The sequence below is a fragment of the Cetorhinus maximus genome, unplaced genomic scaffold (genome assembly GCF_964194155.1).
Source record: "Cetorhinus maximus unplaced genomic scaffold, sCetMax3.hap1.1 HAP1_SCAFFOLD_456, whole genome shotgun sequence".
Taxonomy (NCBI): Eukaryota; Metazoa; Chordata; class Chondrichthyes; order Lamniformes; family Cetorhinidae; genus Cetorhinus; species Cetorhinus maximus.
This window is the reverse complement of record NW_027596400.1, coordinates 176,466-200,665: the sequence shown is the minus strand read 5'-3', so window position 1 is coordinate 200,665 and position 24,200 is coordinate 176,466.

The window sequence follows — 24,200 nt, the reverse complement described above, 5'->3', positions numbered from 1 at the left end:
GGTGTATATATGCATAGAACATCGAAAGTGGCAGGACAGGTGGAGAGAGCAGTTACTAAAGCATATAATATCCTGGGCTCTATTAATAGGGGCATAGAGTACCCCAGGGAGATTATGCGGAATTTATATAAGGCCTTTGTTAGACCTCAGCTGGAATATTGTGCACCGTCCTTGGTACCATGTTAAAGGGAGGAAGTGAAGATATTGAAGAGAGTGCTGAAGAGGTTGACAAGAATATTCCCAGGGATGAGAAACTTCAGTTATCAGGGTAGATTGGAGAAGTTGGAAATGTGTTCCATGGAGAGGAGAAGGCTGAGAGAAGATTTGATTGTAGTTTTAAAAATCATGAGTGGGCTGGACAGAGTAGAGAGGAAGAAATTGTTCCCATTCGTAAAAGGATAAAGAACGAGAGGGCACAGGTTTAAAGTGATTCGCAAAAGAAGAAAATGTGATGTGAGAAAAATCTTTTTCACAAAACGAGTGGTTCGGGTCTGGAATACACTGCCTGGAAGTGTGAGGGAGGCAGGTTTCATTGAGGCATTCAAGAGGGCATTAAATGATTATTTGAATAGAAACAAAGTGCAAGGGTGCGGAGAAAAGCCAGGGCAGTGGCACTAGGTCAGAATGCTCATTTGGAGAGCCGATGCAGACAAGATGGGCCGAATGGCCTCCTTCTGTGCCGTTAAAGTTCTGTGATTCTATGATCCTGTGATATTACTGTATTAGGCTGCTTCATTCATTACTGTACTCTTCTATGTCTCACCTTATATTATAAAGGTCCTAACTCATTTATTAATACACTAGACCAAGTCTCAGTTATTACTGCTCTATAACAGGTCTCTGTTAACTGGATAGAGCTGGAGAGAGAGCCAGGTGGATAGGTGGGTATTAATTTTTAAAATGTTATAATATCCTGTAGGTAAAAAGGTTTTGGAAGAATACATTTAGTCTTGTTACTAACTATGAGACGTTGTGTGCAATTTCTAATTACTCTAGTGTGATGTGTGTAATGTTTGTGTTGAAAGGTTGGGGTGAATCTTGTAACATTCCCTTCATCAATGAGATTGAGGAATAGAAATGAAGGTGAACCACATTACACTGCACATTGCACAACTTAGTCACAAACTGCATTGTGTTGGAGATGAATAATTCATACTTGAGTTGATCAGTGGCAATTGCTCACAGTTTTCTTTAATTTCCAGATACTTCTCACTTTTCCAATAGGAATTTCTGTTTGCTTTTGGCGTGGCCACTGATTGTGAGAGACAGGGTCTGAAGCCGCAAGCTCAGGCGAATGGGCAGCCGCAGGCTCCGAATAACCAATGTTCTTGTGTGTGAAAGGTGTGTGTGTGTGTGTGTGTGTGTGCATATGTGTGTGTCACTGTGTGTGTGTCTGCGTGTCTGTGTGTGTGTGTTTGTGTCTGTGTGTGTGTGTGTCTGTGTCACTGTTTGTGTGTCTGCGTGTCTGTGTGTGTGCGTGTGTCCGTGTGTGTGGCTGTGTGTGTGAATGTGTGCAGCTGTATGTGTGGTTGTGGATGCCGGTACGTCTAGAACATATCATGCTTCATTGCTTGCAAAAGACATTATAATTATTTTAGCACGTTACGATAGTTTGTTGAGAATATATCTATATGCTGCCTATGCTGTCGTTAATATTTATCGGTAATGCATTGTCTTGCGTGCTCTGGAAAGTAGTGACAAGCTGGCCATTCCGTTGTCACGGAAAATACACCTTTCAAATGATTCACTGAACTTCTTCCCTCTCTTCCTCTGTCTCAGACTACACCTAAATCAGTTAACCTCTATTCCCTCTCTCAGACTTCACTTAACTCACTTACAAAGACTCACAAGGGCCGGATCTGACAGCTACGAGGAACCAATCTTTAAATCTTTTGCTTAAGGCACATTATCACTGAAAAGATTAAGCGCCAAAAGATCATCAGAGGAAAATTCAGTGCCATGAAGGCACCAGCTCACTCACTTAACCTCTCTCCTCTCTTTCTCTCAGGCAGCACCAAACCCTCTTAACACTTTCCATTTTAGAATAACCCCCTGTGAGCGGTATTATTGTTTTAATTTCCCCTCTTTTCTCCCAGTGATAGCCTTCAATCCATCTCGCCTTCAGTTAATATGTTATAATCAAAATAACCTCATTTATTTAATTGTTTAAATTGGGAATGGAGGTGAATGCAATACTGAGACCGGCAGCAATCTGTGTGCTTGTTCTTGATGCTGTCAGAGTGAGTTCACCCTCACAGGCAGGAAGACTGTTCACGGTGATAACATGAAACTGACGCCTGCTGTTTCATTCTCAGGTAACACAACTTCCTGTTTCTCTGCTGCCGGTTCCAAACCGCACATCTCACTTCTGAGCAGAAAATAAATCAGGGGCCACAATCTGATGAGAACATCTGTCAAGGCGGCCTATATCTGGCCACAGAGTCAGGGCAGAATCACACAGATCACTTTGCGGTGACATTTACAAATGAGCCTGTGTGATCCGTTTAGAGCTTCCATTTCCAGGACACCACTGGATGGTCAGTCACTGAGCTCCCTCGAGTCCCTGAAACAGGGAAATGAGATCTTGCTACCTTTCATTTTTCGTTGTCATGCTCCACCACCCGCCCCCACTCTAACTCCCCCTCCACACCCCACCAACACCGCATCCCACCACCAACCGCCACACACACACACTCCCTGCACATACACTTACCCTCGAAACTTGTTTCCTCTGTTTCTCTGCAACAATCCGTCTCCCTTTTTCATTTTAATTCATTCCCTTAGTTGTATCTCTGTTTATCTCTCTCATGTATCTCTCTCCACCTCTCTGCGTGTCTATTAAATAGAAGCGTTCAAAATCATGAAAGTTTCGATAGTGTGAATAAAGAAAGACTATTTCAACTGGTAGGTGGGTCGGTAACCAGGGGACGCAATTTAACTTTATTGAACAGGAAGACAGGAGGGTAATTGTTTATTTTTTTAACACGGCGAGTTGTTCTGAACTGGAATGCACAGCTTGAAAGGGTGATGGAATTAGATTAATAGTAACTTTGTAAAATGAATTCTATAAATATTTAAAGGGGTTAAAATATGAAGGATTACAGGGAATGGGGCCAGTTGAACGGCTCATCTATATCATTGTCCCAGCACCTTTCCTGTATCTACCTCTGTCCCTCATTGAGCCCAAATAAAATGCAATAATTACACAGCTTTCGTCTTCTGCTAATCCTGTCTTTTGACAGCGCTTGAGTGTGTGTGTGTCGATAATTGCCAGGAATCATTCAGAAGTTCACTACTGTTTACAAACGACTACTTTGAACAAAATAATAACACTGAATAGAGCTTGTTTAGTAGAAAGCACGATTATCTTTAACATTTACGGCTCTGAAGTTTTCCTCTGGTGAGGTTTTGGTGTTTAATCCTTTCAGTCATCGTGTGCCTCAAGCTGAAGGTTTAAACATTGGTTTCGACAAGCTGCCGGGTCCGGCCCTTGCGTGTCTGTGTAAATGGAGAACTGTCGGTAAGAATGAGAGGGAGCAGATTATTTTCTGTTCCTCTGGCAGATGCAGCATTGACCCTGCAGATGTCGGAAATCTCTGGAGTCCGCCACTCTCTCAGTCAGGTGGAGTCAGTCACACGGGCCTCGGTAATGATGTTTCCGCTCCGTTTTTACCACACAAATCCCTGGGTCACTCACCATAACACAGAAGCCGGCGCTAAGGCCCTAAACATCATTGCTTCCTCGCACTTTCACACCCTATTACAGTCAGATGTTTATTAGAACCCCTGCCTCTCTGTATGTAAGATTACCAGCAGTCTCTGTTATTGACACACTGGAGCCGGCCTCTGTGATTATTATTGGACCAGGCCCCAGTCTGGCCCGGGACCGGCAGTCAGAATTCCCTTTACAAATCCAAGGAGGGAGATGTTGTTTGTATTTTTGGAGAGGGCGGGAAGGTCAAAGCAGCAACAATGTCCCAGGAACCCGTCCTTTGCTGGATGGAGAAACTGTCCAGAGTTTCTCTGTCTTTAATTCCTCCTCCTGAATGCAAGAAAATAATGGATAACAGAGCAGAAAGGCTGACATATAAACTATCACCGTGAGCACTGGCCGTTATTAAATGGTCAACTCTCTGGATTGAGGCTTCAACCCACAACCGTTTGACCCAGGGGTAAAAGTGATGCTAATTCGTCAATGCTGACATGATGTATCCCCAGTTCCCATTGTATTAGTACAACGGCAACATATGACAGATGCTAGAAATCTAAAATAAAAACCGAATGTGCTCGAAATCTTCAACAAGTCAGACAGCAGATGTCGAGCCTGTTTGTTTTCTGGATCGTCATATTCTTTGCAGCCTTGGGGAAAGTGTGGAGAGGCGGGAGGATTTTAGAGGCTAATTAAAAACCGTTCTGTCACACGAACACTCTTCCCGTGGTCAACGGAGCCGGGAGTGGGAATTGAACACAGATCTTACAGCTCAAAAGCAGAAGGACCACCAACAGTACCACTCGGGAGTGCAGTGGCTGTGGAGAGAAGTAGAGTCAAAGTTTCTAATCGATGACCCCGGTTCTGCTGAAGGGTCATCGCCATGAAACGTTCACTCTGGTTATCGCCACAGATTCTGCCTGACCTGCAGAGTGATTCCAGAATGTTGTGTTTTATTTGCTATTACGCTAGACTGTGTCAGTGTTATTGCACCAACTCCACCCCATTCATATTGCAGTCGTGCTTGACTCTGTTATTGGGCATTCGGCAAAAGATTTGCTATTGTATCAATTGGCGCTGTCTCACACACACTATTATATCAGACCCAACTTCGATTTGGGTGGATCAGGTGCTGCCTGTGTCGTTATCACACTGGACCCAGTGATGTATTCAGTGATGCACTGCAACCTGCTATTCTCTGTTATCATCAAACATTGCACTAATTACACAGAGCTTTACCGTTTTTAATCTGTTCCCTATGTCCAATCTTATTGTATAAAACGCTGTCTCTGTAATGGTTGCCCGAAGGGCCTACATGTCATTCAAATTCTAATGCAAACCTCTCTCATTATTTCTGAAAACCTTGTGCCGATCAGTTTTCAATAGTAACCTGATTCTGATATTGTTGACGTTGACCCTGTTTCTGCTAGAGTTTCGCCATGACCTCTTTCAGTTGTTATTTTATACAAAGTGTTTTTGTTATTATGATCACACAAATATCGGTTCATTAAATGTAATACCAAGTCCTCCCTCTCTCTTATTCCTGAACTAGCCAATTTCTCTGTTTATATGACTCCTTGGGCCAATTTGTGTTATCACCGCATTAGCACATGCCTCTGTTTGTATTATACGAGGTATTGTGCCTGTTATTACTTACACTAGATGATACCTATGTTTATATTACACCAGGTCCTGTCTCTGATATTACTGCATAAGCCCATATCCCTGGTTATATAACACCAGGTCTTGTCTCTGTTATTACATCATTAGCCGATATCTCCTCTTATATTAAGCCAGATACTGTCACTGTTATTAATGCAGTAGTCCATATCTCTGCTTATGTTACACCAGGTCCGGTGTCTGATATTACTGCACGAGCCCATATCCTCGGTTATATAACACCAGGTCTTGTCTCAGTTATTATTTCATTAGTCGATATCTCCTTTTATATTAAACCAGATACTGTCTCTGTTATTAATGCAGTAACCCATATCTCGGCTTATGTTACATCAAGTACGGTCTCTGTTTATGCTCGAATAGGCCCTGGTTTATTTTCGTTAAGATTACGTTGTATATACAACCTGCAGGTAAACCAATCTGTCCAAACATGATTCGAGTGGTTGTGGTGGCATTTGTGAAGATAACAGTTTAAAAAGTGGAAATAGAAATAGTGAAAGTCTCTGGAGAGCAACAGGAGTTTCAATCCTTCCCATCAACAGGAATAATACATCGGGGAATTACAGGTGTATTAGTCTCATGTCAGGTGTAGGTAAAGTTTTATTTTTGCCATCACTTGCACAAATCATCAGACATTCGAGATTATCAGGAGCTTCTGTGAGATATTGAGGTGATCATTTGTTAATAAACTGCAGGTTATTCTCGATGTGATTTATTCCACTTTCCAACTGATCACCGGAGACAGATAAAGCACCTTAGAAACGAAATCGTCAGTCTGACATCAGTTGTAAATAAACAAATGCACACAACAGACTGGTTATCAATAAATACTTACAGTATTAAACAATCTACAATTTAAATAAATGCATAGTTTTGGATTTAAACACAATCACTGAAGGCAGGAATGGACTGAAAGTTAGCACTGGGAGGAATGAAGGGAAATTACTAACAAAAAATTCTCCAAAGAGTGTTATTAGATAATGGGAGATTCAAAATGAATAAGGGACTGTCTCAGAGAGAGAGAGAGCGGGGGTGGTGGGGGGCGGGAGTTAGATGGTGGATGGAGAGAGAGCGAGAGAGAGAAAGAGAGAGGAAGAAAGGGTGAGAGAGAGAGAGAGGAGAGAAAGAGAGAAGAGGTTCAGTGAGTTAGATGCTGCCTCAGACAGAGAGAGAAGAGATATTCAGTGAATTTGGTGATAGACATGCTCGCCATAGTGACTAAATGGTCAGTATGACATCACTTTCTAAGCAAAAGTACACAACGAAACATGTTGACAATAAATGCTTACAATGTTACATCGTCCGCAGTGACAGGTTGAGTAAAAGAAAATTAAATACTGAAACATTTTGGTAAAGATCATCATTTATCTTTGAGAAACGGCGGTATAAGCAAGAGGCATGATTTTTTTTTCCATACGTACACACAACTGGCCATATCTGATCTATAATTTCTTTGACTAAAGCTAAATGAAAATAACTATCAGGTACTGCAAAGAACGGGCCATTCAATATCGCCCGTTTTAGGCCAACGCCAGGGAACAATTCCAACCTCAACATCTTTGCGGAAAATAGTATCTCTCCAACTGACAGTTGGAGACATAGACCACTGCAGTAATCGTAGAGACATGGCCTAGCGTAGAAATAACTGAGGCAGGGTTAGCGCACTAAGCACTGGGTCAATTGATATTAATCCTCTCTCGGGGCTAGAACAGTAATGATTGATCCGGCGCATGGATTAATAACAACCTAGACAGGACCTGGTGCAGAAATAACTCAGATTGCCTACAATGTAAGATAAACAGAAACATGATCTATTGGAATAAAGACAGGGACAGGGCGAGTGTAATAGAAGGAGATGTATGGACTCGTGCATCAGCAACCAAGACAGGGTTTAGCGTTGTATATACAGACACTGGGTCCAGAGCAATAATAACTGAGACTTTTCCGCATGTAATACAACCAGAGATACGGCCTAATTCAGGAACAGCTGAGACCAGGCCGACCACTGAAATAACTGAGGCAGGAACTGGTGTAATATTATCATAGACATAATCCATTTCAATATAAATAAAGTCAGGGTCTGGTGCAGGAATACTGAGACAGGGCCGAGTGCACCAATTATTGATACAGCATCTACAGTAATACAAACGAAGGCTGGGCCTAGTATCAGCAATTATTGAGCCAGGGTTTAGTGCAGTAACAACAGACTTGGCCTTGTGTAGTATAAACAGAGACATGGTCTACACAGAAATAACAATGACAGGACCTATTTTAATATAAACAAAGGCAATGTCTAATGAAATATAAACGGAGGCGGAGCCTAGTGTAATATAAACTGAGACAGGGTCTAGTGTGAAATAAACTGAGACGGGATCTAATTTAATATAAACTGAGGCAGGGTCGACTGTAATATAAACTGAAGCAGGGTCGATTGTAATGTAAACATAGACGTGTTCTCGTGTAATATAAACTGAGACGGGCTCCAGTGTAATATTACCTGAGACGGGGTCTAATGTAATATAAACTGAGACAGGGCGTAGTTTTATATAAACTGAGATAGGGTCTAACAGAATATAAGCAAAAACGTGATCTAGTGTAAGATAAACATGATGTCGTGGAGTAAAAAGTGAGGCAGTGCCGAGTGCAGTAATGATTGAGACAGTGTCTTGTGTCATATGAACACCGACATGGTCTAGTTCAGTAATAACTGAGGCAGAATCTAGTGAAAGGAAACTGACACGGGGTCTACTGCAGTTTCACCTGACACAGGGCATTGTCTAAAATAACCTGAGACAGAGCCAGTGCAATAATTACCAACACAGGGACTGGATTAATATAAATAGAGCTGTGGGCAAGTGCAGCATTAAGAGAGAGGCACGGTATTATACAATAATAACATTGACAGGGCATCGTGTGATATAAACAGAGACATAGACTTGTGCAGCATTAGCCAAGGCAACCCCTAGTTTATTATAAACGTGACAAAGTCTAGTCGTGCAATAAGAGAGCCTCGTGTCATGTAAACAGGAACGTATTCTGGTTTCGTATAAGCAGAGACAAGCACTAGTGCAGGAACAACTGAGACATGGACTATTATCATATTAGTCAAGACATGGTTTAGTGCAGTGATAACGGAGAGAATGAATAGTGTAATATGGCCTTTGTCAGTACATTGACTGAGATTCAGCTATTATAGAAACAACTGAGACACAACCTGTTGTAATATGATCAGATACATCACTTAGTGTAATATATACAGACTAAGGTCAAGTTTAATACGAACAGGGAAAGGGTTCAGTGCAGAAATGATTGAGACAGTGCTTGTTTCTTATAATGTCAGTATTCACTGTTTCACTGCCATCTACTGGACGGACTCTACTATTGCAGATGTTGTGAAAATGTCGCTTTTTGTTGCTGCTTGACTTTAACGATAGAATCATAGAATTCTTACAGCGCAGGAGGATGCCATTCGGCCAGTCCTGTCCATGCTAACCCTCTGAAGGAGTAATTGACCTAGTTTCACTGCTTTCTCCGTAGTCCAGCATTTTTTTTCTTTTCAGATAAGGATCCAGTTTCGTTTTGAAAGCATCAATTGTCCCTCAATCCACCACACTGTCAGACAGTGCATTCCAGATGCTAACCACTCAGTTCGTGTAAAGTTTTTCCTCTTATCTCCATTGCTTCTTCTCCAGGTTACTTTAAACCTGAGCTGCTTGGTTCTCAATCCTTCCACCAATGAGAACAATTTCTCCCTATCTACTCTGCCCAGACCCTTCATGGTTTTTAACATCCCGATCAAATCTCCTCTAAACTTACTCTCCTCAAACGAGATTAAAGCCAACTGCTCCACTCATTGTTCATAACTGGAGTTCGTCATCCCTGGAAGAATTTTCATGAATCTTTCCTGTGTCCTCTCTGTCATGCCTTCAAATTCTTCCTAAAGTGTGGTGCCCGCAATTGGATGCAATTCTCCAGTTGAGGCCTAACCAGTGTGTCACACACGTTTAACATAACATCTTTGCTTTTATATTCTTTCCCTCTATTAATAAAGCTCAGGATGTTGCACGCTTTATTCACCGCGCTCCTTCGACTTGTCCTGACACCTTCAATAATTTATACACATAAACATCCAGGTCACTCGGCTCCTGCAGCCCCTTTGAAATCGTACCCTTTCTTTTATATTGTCTCTCTGCGTTCTTCCGACCAAACTGAACCACTTCTCGCCTTCTCTGCGTTAAATTTCATCTGTGATTTGTCCGCCCTTTCCACCAACCTCTCGATGTCGGTTTGAAGTTCTAAACTATGCTCCTCATGGCCCGCAATGCTTCCACATTTCTCATCGTCCGTATATTTTGACATTGTGCCCTGTACACCAAGGCCCAGTTTATGAATAAATATTATGAAAAGTAGGCGTTGTAGCACTGACCCTTGGAGAACTTCATTACAACCCTTCCCCGAGTCCGAAACTCAAACGTTCAAAACTACTCTTTGTTTCCTGGCACTCAGCCAGTTCCCAATCCATGATGTTACCGTCCATTTTATTCCAGTGAGCTCCAACTTTGCTCACAAGTCTGTTGTGCGGCACTTCATCAAATGTCTTTCGGAGACCATGTCAATCACGTCAAAAGCATTACCCTCATCAACCATCGCTGCTTTGTCATCAAAAAACTCAAACAAGATAGTTAAATATGATTTTCCTTAACAGATCCACGCTCGCTTAATGTATCAAGAAACCACTTCTACTGATGTATCGGCTCATTACCTCCTGTGCGAACTCCTAATACTTATGGTGCAACTGTGGCAGATTAACGTGGCTGATTTGCGCACTTAAAGGTCACGAGAAGAGCAAAGTGTCTCAATTCCTGTTGATTAATTCTTGACGCTCTTCTTTCAACCAAAGAATGTGGACCAAGTCGCACATTGTGGGAATGATGGGAGCTTTAATGACCAACTCAACCGGTGTGAAGTGAGGAGAGATTTTTTTCTTCATGGAACCATCTGAAATGTGGTGGCGGTGATTTTCTCCGATTCTGCAGGTGCTACAGAGCCTCCGAGGGCGGGGTGGGGGCTCCGGGATGTGTGGTGGGGCTGGTGCGAGTGCATGAGATAAATTCGATATTTTTTTTTAAATGCTCGTACAATCTTGAGGGACTGAATGACCTCCTTCCCAGCCGGGAGCACGGGTTCATTCTAGAAGTCTATGACTTATTGGCTCAATCCAACACTTTTCATTTTGCATCTATACTTCATAAAAAGAAAAAGGAAAATAAAGAATATATGTATATTACAGCGCTTTTCAAGATCACCGGAAGTCTCCGAGTGTTTTACAACCAAAAATGCACTTATGATGTGTATTCACAGTTGTAATGTAGGAAACACCGCAGCCTGTTTGAGCACAGCAAGCTCCCACAAACCGCAATATGATAATGACCAAGTAATCTACCCCTTTGCGTATTTTCAAATGTTTATTGACTGATAAATGCTAAGGCACCGGGGATAACTCCCTGCACTTCCAGATGGAATAGTACCATGGGCTCTTTCACATCGACCTGAGAGGGCAGATAGCCCCCAGTTTAATGTCAGAGGGGAAAGTGCTGCCAACTGAGCCACAGCTGACAAGCAAAGTTCCTTGTGAATGAATATGACATAAATAAATAAAAATCCAGGCATCCAATGGCTCAACTGTATACATAGGTACATAGTTAAATCAGACTGAACCTGGCCCCAACGGTACCACAAACACTATCGTAGAGTTCCGCTGGTAGTACAGGCACTGACTGTGGGTGTGATCTTGAACCTGACAACAGAATAGCTCCTTCACTGTGTGAGTTGTGCTCTAAGATCCAACCAGTTTGTAGGTTAGCCAGAACTTCACAGTAATTCAAATGATTTGTGGACCAACTAGCTCATTTCCTTAAGCAAAAGAATATTCATTGGGTCTTGAATCGTTACAGAATTGAAGACCATTAATAGATTGTGAAACACCAATCGATAAGGAGTGGTGAAAGGGTTGAGGATTATTGATACAGTGAGAAACATCATTCAGTTGCAAGCCATCGATTGCATGGGAAAGCTGAAGGTTTGGAACTATCAATAGATCAAACCATTAATGGATTGAGGCACGGCTGGTGTTTATCAAACACGATCAATGGCAAAAATACCAAGAAATATAAATTGTTTTGCAATATGACAGCCTGGGAACACCTATTGTTACGAAAGTGTAATAATTTCATAATGTTTTTATGGTTTATAGTAAAGTAGGTTTATGGGAGTGAGTATAGTTGGTTCTGTCTGTGATTTAAATACATTTGGCGTCAGATAGACTGCAAGCTTGGAATTATCAAAAGAATCTAGGTGTAGAAATGAGTTTGAAATGCTAATGAATAAACATGGGCGCTGGTTTAGCATGCAAGGTGGGATGGGAGTTTTCCTTTTTAGATAAATGAAAGGGTTGTATGGATTTCAAGTTTAAAAGTAGCCAGCTATGCAAGGCTAATGAGTGTGTTTATCTTTCCCAAAGGTTACTGATAATATTGGAACATGAATTTTTCTTTATTATGGGAAAGGTACCGCTCCAAAGTCATATGGAACAATAGAATTTACATATTAAAGAGAGATAAAATTACATAAAAGAGAATGAAAGGCTATGTGAGGCGAGGACCATATAAGATCTAACAGGAGTGAGTGAAACAGCCTTCGAGAAGCCTCCAGCCTTTTGTGGCATAAGCCGGCTCGGTCCAGTAACTGAAGTTGGAGCAAACCATTTGCAATTCCACTGCCAAGTGAGCACTGGGTTAACTTGCTGGTTTTCTTTCAAATCTAAAATCACTCTGCCGGGAGGGTGGTGGAGGCGGGTTGCCTCACATCCTTTAAAAAGTACCTGGATGAGCACTTGGCACGTCAAAACATTCAAGGCTCTGGGCGAAGTGCTGGTAAATGGGATTAGGTAGGTAGGTCAGGTGTTTCTCACTTGTCGGTGCTGACTCGATGGGCCGAAGGGCCTCTTCTGCACTGCGTGATTCTGAGATTCTGTGATTCTCTGATTTTGGACTGCTGCCTTAAAGGGGGTGTGTAACTGAGAGTCAGGTTAATTCAGAATTTTAGGATTTGCTACAGTATTGTGTAATAGCACTGTTATGTATGTTTTTGAAATCTTTTATTTTGTCAATATATATTTTAATTTAATTTTTTAAATCTCTAAAAGCCTTAGTGGACTCTTCACCTCTGAAGGCAGTTCACTCATCTTCTCATAATTATTACAAATTGAAAACCTTTGTGATGGCGTGACCACGTTTCCCTTGTGGATTTGGTCCGCCTGGCCACATATCATCTGCTACACCATAACACATGGATCTGCAACTATCTCTCCATTTGTCTGTCACTGTTTCTGTCAGTTGGCACAGCGACAGTTACTCCTGATAGTGGGACATTGAACATGAATGGCAATGTGCACAGAGCAGGTAGTTATCCTCGTTAAAGGTAGAGATCCTCTTCTGCAATGAGGGAGGATCAATTGTGTATTAAGGAACTCTGTGCTGTTTACCTAAAAACATTTCCCCAATATAATATTAATGGCTATATTAATAACAATATTAATAATTCATTTTGCCGCAGTTTTGGACATTCGCAAAGGGTTTCAAGATATAAATTCAGAGCAGAAATTTGTGTGGAAAGGTAATTACTGAATATTCCCACATTGATTCCTCGTTGGAGGTTTCATATCATAGCATCATTTCCCTCCGATCCTAAAACGTCTCACAATGCAACTGCAACCGTATGAAAACCATGAGCTTGGATTCATATTGTCCCATAGAGCACTGACCCTGTATTCATGTTCAAAACTGTGATTCAAATCACTTCAGCCACTTCACCAACTCAGTTCTGTCCAGTTCATGCACCATGTCCGATCTAACCAGAATCTCCATCGCGGCGATCCTGAGCACATCTCATCAGAGTCATGACCTCACCCATCCAACTCGTGAAGAATTGATTCTCTGCACGAATGTACTGAATGGAAAGCTTCTCGGGAGTGTGGTTAAAGGGGTAAAGGGCTTTTGAACTTGCGACAACAATCTGTAATACCGATCGGATATATTTCATTGTGGCAATGGTTTTCAATCAATATTTTGCCGTAAAGAAAGTCACAGTTCATGCACGTTTTTCCCGTGGTGTTCAGAATGTTGTGACTGCACCAGAATCACAGAGCAGCAAGAAATTACAAGGGAAATGGGGAAAAATGTATGTATTCAACCATCTGCTATGTTTCTGCTGCGATTGAAGTAATTTGGTTGAGGATATGCTGAGTGTTGTACGTGAAAAGGCCGCATGTTGCACATGTTATAATCCCCGTTTCTCATCACAGTCATGAAACCGCTTTCTAACTTTGAGATGAAGATTCAGCATCATCAGAAAAGGATCATCAGTGCCGCAGGGATATCTCCAGGTTGCACTTGGTGACGTTCAGCTCGTCAGTTGTCAACAGCCAAAGAATTGGAATGATCCAGAAAATCGGGAAGGACTGAAAGCACCAGACAGACACAAATGGAATAAAGGGTCTGCTGCAAGTTATGGAGCAATCAATCGTAAAGATGAAAATGTGGAACAGCATTTTTCAGGCACATCCGCCCACACTCCACCGACCCATCCATCCATCTGAAGAAGAGTCATACGGACTCTAAACCGTTAACACTGGTTCTCTCTCCACAAATGCTGACAGACCCACTGAGCATTTCCAGCATTTTCTGTTTTTACATCCGCCCATCCATCCATCTCTCCAAACCCCCGATCTGCCCATCTTTCCATCACTCCACCTGTCCATCCCTCCATCCGTCTATCTATCCATCCACCCATCCACCCATCCACCCATCCACCCATCTGTCCATCTATCTATCCATCTATCCATCCATCTATCTACCTATACATACCGCTATCTATATATTAATTTATCTATCTGTTATCTGTTGTTCATTATGTTTCCATGGTTAACCATGAAATAATTCCTGCAGGAGTGAGTTCTGGACGTTCAGTCGGACAGTGGTCAACAGAAGCCCAATAACTGGAAGGAATCTCGATGAGCATAAATTGCATCTATTCAACTTCCGATGTGAATTATTTTTTGCAGCTTCATCGTCAAAACCAGAACCCGGCTCCAGCTTTCGTAATTCGGGCACATTCTTGTGGAAAGAACATTAAAGGTCGCTTTTCAGTCATTCGAAAAATACCCAAGAATAGAGCTGCTTTCACCTTGTTTGTGCTTCAAGTCGCTGACAACCCCGTGTATTACTGTGTGCTGAGACCCTCAGTGAGAAAGGCCTCGGGGCAAAATCTTTCGAGTTATCAACAGTCACAGATTGCAACTCTTTTGAGTACAATCACAGTTCTTGGTTTCCGGGAGTGGGACATGAACCCACAACCCGCTGATTCAAAGGCGAGGGTGCTATGAACTGAGCCACAGCTGACACATCGCTAGGCCTCGGGGCAACTCGCACCGTTCCCGTGTTTTGTGAGATCAGTGAAAATAAGATTAATTAAATTCGGCCACCAGGTAGCGCATCAGGCCGTGGATTCCCACCTCCTGACAGATACTTTCTTAAAAATACTTGAGGAGAAATGGCGTTTGATCTCGTATTTATACCCATTAGTGTGACGTTTCCTTAGAGACCCATAATTGGGAAGTTTATTTCAGTGCTAATCAACAGCCCAGCTCCAGTACATTGGGATGGGATGCCCAGTTGTTCTGTTCCCCACGACAGATTCAGCCCCTTGTTTTAACTGATTTCAATTATGAAGGTATCTGTAATTACAGAAGAATACAACAATTCCCTAATTCCTGTCGCCAGACTGTTTTCCCCAGATTTGAAATGACTATGAACGTAACGCAGTCCTTACAGACCGGCAGAATTATATAATTTCTGTTGAGCGCATTAGTCTTGAATTCAGCTCATTATAGATAGATTTTACGAGTGACAACAGTGCCCGCGGCCGCATCCCCCATAGTTCTGTTTGTTTCTCTCGCTTTGACCTTCCTTGCCTTTTCTGTGATTTGGAAAGTTGTTTTCCACTGTTCCTGGTTTGACGTTGGTTGGATCAACAGTACAGTGCGCCGGGGATCTGCACTTCTGCCCTGACAGAGGATTTGGCGGACTGTAGAGTTACAGACTCAGGGAGCATCATGAGGAATTACCTCACACCCGGTCCTCGTCATTATATCACTTCTTAGTAAGTATTTCCTTCCCAGAAAAAATCCGTTCTCCCCCTAACTGTTGTAATCCTCATGTTATCAATTGTAAGGCGATGCTGCTGATGATGAAGCTACTTGAAATAATGGTGATGATGATCCTGATAATGATGACATCTACCCAACTACTTTATGTTAGGTTGGAGCCATCCAGACACAGTGATTGGGTCGGTTGCTGAAATGATGCCGAAGACGTGATATGCATCTTGAAAACATATCTCTATAACCATATTTGAGTCATACGGACTCGAAACGTTAACTGTATTCCTCTCCGCAGATGCTGTCAGACCTGCGGAGCTTTTCCAGCTATTTTCACTTTTGCTCCATAACCATTTGTTCTGGTATAGTCAGCAGCCCGGGCAACATCCACAGCTCCCGAATAATCTGAACGGTGAGAATGAAAACAAGAAGACAGACATTGTTGGTCAATTCTCTTCTACATTTAACAGAAGATAACCAAGATAACGGAGCTGAGGCTCTGAACTGCGACGCAGCCGTGTATTTCTGTGCACAAGCCCCACGGCAGATTTCCGGCGGATCCCGGTCAAAATGCCAGAACGAGTGGCTTAGTTAATGCTCAGCAGAGGGCGCTCGAACACCGGGAAACAAGGGCAAATATTCAGCCTTAGTGTCAGATTCAGGCGGTGCTTCCTTAAAGGAGCAAGAAAACCGTAACATTCTGTTGGGCCATGACCTCCGAGCTCCAAGGCCGTGTAAGTGGAGGATACACCAAAGATGCGCCGGGAAACACCCCGCCCGGAGTTCCGAGGCAAGGTTTGCACGGCAATTGTCCGGGAAGTGGAAACTTCCCATGGGCAATTGCTCTGTACTGGGAACAAACAGAAAATACAATTTACATTGCAAACCTCGGATGGTTCCGACTGTTTACATCAAGAGTTGCATCGGAAAAGTTATAATTAAAACCACTTCTAGCTTCTGGGTAACTTTGTACAGAGCCACATCGACGCCCACGAGTCTCCTTCCACACCCCCGAACTCCCAGGGAGTCCCCCCACCTCTCAGACTCCAACTCCTCCCACGGGACACCCCCAACCCCCGAAACCCCAGGGGACTCCCCTCGCCTCACGACTACTCTCAGCCGCCCAAACCCAGCTGCTTATATAAAGAATGTCCAGCGAATTCAGTAAATAGACGGAGAATTTCTCACCGCCTGGCAGCGGGGGATCCTGTGGATTGTAAACAGAAGAGAGAGACGGAGAGAAAGAAGCATAAATAAAAGCAGAAATGATATAAATAAATCGAGTTAACAAATCCAGGCAGAAAGCAGAAAAGGAGAGAGCGGGTTAAAATTATTGAATCGTGCAATGGCAGTGATTGAAAGGAAGATCTGAACATTGTCCCTGTGCACGCGAGTGCCGCCTGCTCCACAGTGGGTCAGCCCCACACTTTATATCGAGTGTTTAAAACCTGAACAATGTTCCGGTGACGGTGAGTGAAACCCCCTCCTTCCGCCTCCGCCTCCACCATCACCGTCGTATATCGGTTCAGTGCTTGTCTGGCCTCAATGGTTAAAGACCTGAGATATTTACCTGTGAAGATCAGCGAATGAGGTCCCCATGGTGAATAATTTCAGTGCCGTGTGCTCTCACTAGTTAAAGATTTGAAAGATTGAGCTGTGACAGGCGAATGTGTACCTCGTCTACAGATTAGCCCTGTGTCTGTCTGTGTGCTTTCAGACACCTACACAATGCCGAATATAAAGTTGAGGCTAAGAACGATGGGCGATGCAGAGGGAGTTTGATAAAAATGAGACTCCGTATGGTGATAATGCAGAGAAACACTAACAGAGGGACATAAATGAAGGTGAGATTGATTACATTGAGTGGTAGAAGGACATATTAACAGAGAGAGAGATGGATAATGCTGAGGTGAGGACAGTTAGTGGTACAAATCGGGAATAGCAGAAGGGCATTGATGCAGAAATGTATTTATAAATATAAAGGCACAGAAAGTAAACAGTTGATAATGGCTATTCTCCCATATGACACTTGGGACAGTGAACTGCGGGAAAGGGATCATCACTGCTCTGTGTAATACAACTGGACAACAGAGACTAACACTGACTGAAGTTCTGGGACGCACACACAGTCTGTAGACTCCTTAGTGACACCAGGAAACATGAAAATTGGAGAATCCTGTGGATTTTAATCAGCAAAATGGGGATGACGCTAAAGGAAATAATGGGAAACAAAGGCAAACATTAGCACACAGCTAACAGAAAAAAACAGCAAGTTAAAATAAAACGAACTCGTGGTATAGGAATCTGAGCACCTTTTCTGTGACTTGAGTGACGGCCACCTCAGTGCATAAGCTCAGTACCTGGTTGTACACAGTTACTCAAGAATTAAGCAATACTCATTTATTAGTGCATTGTACAATCCCTCTGTTTATATTAAACCAGAGGTCGCCTCATTTATTACTGCACTGCACTGTTACACTAGATGATGTCTTAGCTATTACTGCATTTGATATGCCTCCACTTATGTTAGACGATGCCCTATTTTTGTTATTACTGACTACAACATTCTAATGCTTATGTTTATATTACATTAGACATTGTCCCTATCGAACTAGACTAGGCCACATCTCACTTTATATTGCATTCGTCCCTTTTTTCAGTTATTTGCAATAGATTGCATCTCTGTCAATGTGATCCTCGGTCATATCTCAGTTCTTATTGCAAGACGTCATCTCCATTAGTGTTAGGCAACATCCTGTCCCAGTATTACACAAGATAATGTCACTCTTTATATTACAATAGCCTGTGTCTCTGTTGACGATACAGGAGACTCAATCTCATTTATTGCGGCATTACACATGCCTCTGCTTGCATTACGCTCGGCTATGTCTGAATTACTACTGCTTCAAAAGGCTTTGAAGTGTTCGATCAGCCATGATTGTATTGAATGGCGGAGCAGGCTCGACGGGCTGAATGGCCTTCTCCTGTTCGAATGTTCCTATGCTTCCAGATCCCGTACTATTGTCATTATTCCGAAGCAGACACCAGCCACCTAGCCAAGTAAGGTAACAAGCTGCTATTTAGTCTTTGTGTATGTTGTGTACATCTGCCAGGATATTGGTAATGTCACTGGACTCCCTCATATTGTAACCTGGCCCCCAGTTGCCGGGCCAGGAAAGATGCCGAGTCTGAGGCGCTGGCCTTCAGATCAGAAGTCTAATTGATGTTCCGCCAGTCTGTTCAGGGCGATGTTAAACAATATCCGGAATATTGGAATAAGAGCGGGGCGGGGGGATTCTCCTGGTACCCTGGGCCCACATTCCACCTTTAACAAACACCACCCAATACAAACACATGCACCGACCTCCCAGTTCATTACTGCGGGGAAAGGAAGGCGAGAGCACAACTGGCAGAAAGTAAAGCTCCCCTCCCCCACCCCTGTACACCAGACTATTGTGGGAGGGGCTTTCACATCCGGATCACAATCCAAATGTAGAGTCAGAAAATTGCAACCTACTTTTATAAACCTGTCTCTTATTCACACAACACTTAGCCAGTGACCCGGGAACCGTGCGGCCCATCAATAATCTCAACAACACTGCCCTGTGCAAACCAACTCGGCCCCGCGAAAGTATTTCAGTCCAGCTCTGAGGTCCGGTCTCCCAGTGCAGCCCAGGGCTGCAGTCTCCAGCTCCCCGTCATATAAAGCCCCAGCTCCAGGCAGCAGAACGATGGGAATCCTCCTTGTTTTCACCCTGTGTGTCTGTTTACCCCGTGAGTAGCGATCAAACAAACCGACATTGTGTGGATTGAATATAAAGCTTCCCGAGTCCATTCCAATTACAGACACTGCCCGGGGTTTTAACCCCGTTCTGTGTTTCAGCTCTGATGGTCCATTAAACTATCTCTGTTTAACTTCCAGGCTCTTTCAGTCAGTCAGTGGTACAGACCCCGGCAGCGGTGACCAGGAAGGAGTGTCAGTCTCTCACCATCACCTGTGTTTTCTACGGTGCTTCGGGGTATTATTTCCAAACGGGACATTTCTTCAGACAAACCCAGACCGGGACAGAGTGGGAGAGGATCTCCAGCGGGGGGAGATTTGTTGTGTCGGTGAATGAAGCAGAAAACACATTTTCGCTGGAAATTCAGGAATTGAGAGTTGAAGACACCGCCACCTATTACTGTAAAGCTCAGTACAGGTACAACACGCAGTGATGGGCCTCGGCTTCCCGCGATACAAAAACTCTCACTGCCGATTATCACAGAAACAAATGAAAAAGCGCGAGTTAATCTGCAGTTAAACCCCCACAGTTCCGCCTCACACCGTCTGCCCCACTGTCTAGTTTATAATGAGATTGGATTATTGCCGTTAACATCTTGAGTTTTATAAATGCCGAGTGTGTGCGGATGCCGATGTCTTTCCCGGGATTGGTGTCAGTGAATGGGGATTGGGAATGACTGATCACAGTTACAAACCCCGAACGCCAGATGCGATTCTGGTCTAACAGCTGGAACCGGGAGCCGCTGTCCCCTCTGTTTAATTAATGTTCCCACATCTCAGCAAGTACCCGGGGGATTTTATACTGACTTGTAACACTGTGTGGATGGATGGGGGAGTCACAGTGGGGGAGAACTTAACAAATACCTCTGTATAATTTAAATATAAATTCTCGTGGCCTGGATAGTGAATTGTCGGGTTGATGTTATTGTCGCTGTAACCTGGTTACATTTCATTGTAATTTCCACCATTCAGTTATCTTTCTTTGATATTTTTCCCGCTTTATATGAAGCGAGCATCTCGTTCCCGGGACCATTTACTCGGAGCTCAGGGCCTCACAAAGATTAGTTTGAACCGACAGAGACTTTGAAACATTGAATATTGTTTATTTATTTAAATCCGCTGAATAATTGAGCAGTTTCTACTGTCTGATGATGATTTCCCGGCAGGTTGAGGAGTCGGTGGTTGTTGTACCGGGGAGACTGAGAGCGGAGTCACTGTGGTGGGTTATAAATATTTGGATGGATCAGGGACGGTGGTGACTGTCACAGCCGGTAAGTGACTCGAAACCCCGCCGGGTTACAGCCTGTCCCGGGTAATGTTCACCATCAGTTTATTATTGATATCAGTGGAGTTTGGGTGGGAATGTGGGAGTTGACAGAATCTGGACCACTATTGGTTTAACGGGCACACCGGGGACAACATCAACTTCACGGACTCTCACACTCTTAATCGCTTTTAATGAGCGCAGATTGTCGACAATCCGGACTCCACTCCCGGTGTTAACTGTGACCGAGGGAGCTCTGTCTGTCCCTTAGAGCCCGGGAGCGGGGTCACAGAGCTCTCTCCTGGGCAGCAGATTGCAGTCCGAGCCGCGCAATGTGAATGAGTTACCGGGTGAATAAACTCAACACAACTGCGGCCAGTTCGGGTACCTGCAGCGGCTCGTTCCAGACCTGATCCGGGAGAAAAACGGGAGAGTGACACAACGGACTTCAGATATAAGAGATCCTGATGTGGGCCCAGATGGAATTTTATTATTGGACAGTCAGTGACTGAAATTAACGACATTGTCCCCGCCATTTCTTTCATATAACCAACACTTTCCTTCTTTTCCACCCTCAGACCGAAATGTGAAAGTTTGGAACTGCAGACACTTCTCTATATTGAATGTAGATGTTTGAGAGATGGGATTGCTGTAATTTATCTGTATCCCTGATTACTGTGAATTGAAACAACACAGTGCAGTGAGAAAGTGAGGATGATGCATTAATCTCATAAAGGAGAACAGGAACATAAGAAAACAATTGTAAATTGTAAATTGAGGGAATGTTCATTTAGAAGCAGTAATTCATTGAAAGGGAGAGAAGGATTGGAGGATCTCTGGTCAATTCAAAGCATAATCCGAGCCCAGGGCGGGTGGGTGAGGTTTATGGAAGGAAGGACTGAAATGGGCTCCAGTCTGGAATGCTGTGCAAAGTTTTGGTCTCCTTACTTAAGGAAGGATCTACATGTCTTGGATGGCACGCAAAGGTTCATCAGACTGATCCCTGACATAAAGGAATTGTCGTATAAGAAGAGATTGAGTTGTCTGGGCCTATGTTCCCGATGAACGAGATGTAATTTCATTAGAAATCTAATATCCAGGGCGCGATAGATTCCCGGTGGGTGACTCCCCAGGCTGAGAAGCCTATAATTAGTGGTCACAGTTTCAGAATAAGGACTCGACCATGAGAAATGAGAAGAAGAGAAATTTCTTCAGTGAAGCCATTGTTATGAATCTCTGACATTCTCTTCCTCAGAGAACTGTGGATGCTCAGTGCTTGAGTGTGTTAAAGGTAGTCTTCAATGGATTTCGGGATGCTAAAAGAATCCAGGGATATGGGGACATTGCGGCAAAGTGATGTTGAGATAAGAGATGAGTCAGGTTATTTTTGAATGGCGGAAAAGGTTTGAAAGGTAATATAGCCGCTCCTGCTTCTGTTTGTTACATTAACTGCTTTGATCTGTTACACTTCTGAGAAAAGAAATCAGGAATAACCTACATCTCTGTGGAGAGATGGAACAGGCAGGGCCTCTTGTCTCTGGAGAACAGGGAAAGAGGAGGAGAATTCATGGAAATCGTTTAAATAACGAAAGGGTTCATTGGGATATTTGTGGAATAGCTGCTTATTTGTGGGTGAGCCTAGCGCCATTAGAATAAGACAGTCACTGACAGAACAAATAATGACATTAAGAAGAAGAAGTGTAAAAACAGGCAGGTCAGAATGTGGAAACTGCTGCCGCAGGGAGTAGTTGGAGCAGAGAGTAGTGATACATTTATGGGAAGACTTGAAAATACAGGAGGGAGAGCGGACAGACTGACTCAGGGAGCTGACTGGAAATGGTAAATTAGATTTCGGGCGGATGGGGGCTGGTCCGCAGTAAATACACAGGCATAAATCTTTTGAGCAGTATGGATTATTCCTCTTCTGGCAGATATTGTGTAAAGTAAAACTTTCAGATAACTTCAACCAGTAAATGGGCGGAAAAAAATTGAAATTGCCAGAGAGGGGGAAGAGGCAGTTCCCAGTGAGTAACAGTAAAACCACTGCGGAAACTGAACAGACTGACCCCAACAGACAACTGAGAGGCCTTGGGACAAGTTCCCACGATTGCTACGTTCCCATGCAAGAAGCCCAAACTGCAGAAAGGAAACGGAGAAATAAAATGAAACTAAATGTAAATTTATCAAAGTAAATGGAATTGGAGAAAAATTAAACCTATTGATAGAAGAAATTATGTTTTTTTCCAAACAAATGCTGATTGAAAAACATTCAGATAATATTGCTCCTTCCGGTTGCTTTTAAAGAATCGTGGCCTCTTAAAATGAGACTGCTACAATCTGAATGTTGGTAATCATGATGCCAAAATGTATCCGTATTCCCACATTGCAGACGGTGACTCGGGTGATCGGCCACATCGGCCTCTCAGGATTCATGATTCACATAGATCACTGTCACTACCTGCTGAAGGGACCTTTCATTGTATTGAATGTGCTTTAAAATACAAGTTGTATTTGTGGTAGCTCTGAGGCAAAACATGTTTATGTCATGCGCTTTTCTGCGCTGTTTCACGCCAGTAGCATTCAAAATCAGAAGGAAATTGGACAATATTTAAGGTGCAAAACTTGTGTCTGAAGCAAAAAGGCCTTGTCAGGTTTTTATTTTAGTATTCGATGAATCAGATGACGTTTATGTCTTTGATTTCAAATTAGGGATCAGCGGCAGCCCATCCGGAGCTACTCAAAGGTGGATTAAACAATCGACCACTTTTGAGTGACGTATGATCGGCTATGTTTGTGTGATGTACAGTCCACCAAAATAGTGTGAGGTCCTCTGCTCCTGAAGGAGTTTCTTGGCCCTTTTCTGCCCTTTTCATGCCTGCCTGGATTACTGAGCAGCTCCATGTCCTTGTCCCCGTCAGTTTCCAGGAGCATTTGACCGCGGCCGGTTCACAAGGTTCACTTCAACAGAGCGTGTTGTTAGATCCAAGACAGTTTAAACACAACTAACAGATTTCACCAAGGTAGTGAATGCGATACATTAAACAAGTCCCAAACACAGTGTCCGCTCCCATTTCAACTTCCCTCTGAGTGTGGCTTCAAGTTCTAACACTGCAACTGGAAACTCTCAATTATCCAGACTAGGAAATCAAACATTGCTTACTGGAAACATTATTTCAAATGCAAATCACAGAGGAAGGAGTGCAGCACGCATTTCTTTCAATGATGTGGACACTTTATTCTTTCCGGTCATTATGTACTTCTGCCTCAGTTTTGGCAAAGTCACTGGGCTGCCTTCTAATGCAACCAGGTTTTCAGTTGCTGGATTAAGGCGGGTGTAAGGTTCCTTCCCATTGAACAGGCTTTCAACTGAAGATCCACCAGCCCGTTCAGGGAGATGTTTAATAATTTCCGGCACAGTTAGCTCTGAAGAAGTCATCCAAACTCGAAACGTTAATTCTGTTTCACTCTTCACAGATGCTGCCAGACTTGCCGAGTTCTTTCCAGCATTATCTGTTTTTTCATGACAGTTAGAATAACATTGGGGAAAGAGGGA